Genomic DNA, 396 nt, shown 5'->3' on the forward strand with positions numbered 1-396 from the left:
TGTGGTCAGTATATATACTACGAGTGGTCAGCATAGCTACTACGTGTGGTCAGTACAGCTACTACGTGTGGTCAGTATATATACTACGAGTGGTCAGCATAGCTACTACGTGTGGTCAGTACAGCTACTACGTGTGGTCAGTATATATACTACGTGTGGTCAGCATAGCTACTACGTGTGGTCAGTACAGCTACTACGTGTGGTCAGTATATATACTACGAGTGGTCAGTACAGCTACTACGTGTGGTCAGTATATATACTGCGTGTGGTCAGTACAGCTACTACGTGTGGTCAGTATAGCTACTACGTGTGGTCAGCATAGCTACTACGTGTGGTCAGTACAGCTACTACGTGTGGTCAGTATATATACTACGAGTGGTCAGCATAGCTACTACG

The sequence above is a fragment of the Priapulus caudatus genome, unplaced genomic scaffold (genome assembly GCF_000485595.1).
Source record: "Priapulus caudatus unplaced genomic scaffold, Priapulus_caudatus-5.0.1 Scaffold1920, whole genome shotgun sequence".
Taxonomy (NCBI): Eukaryota; Metazoa; Priapulida; class Priapulimorpha; order Priapulimorphida; family Priapulidae; genus Priapulus; species Priapulus caudatus.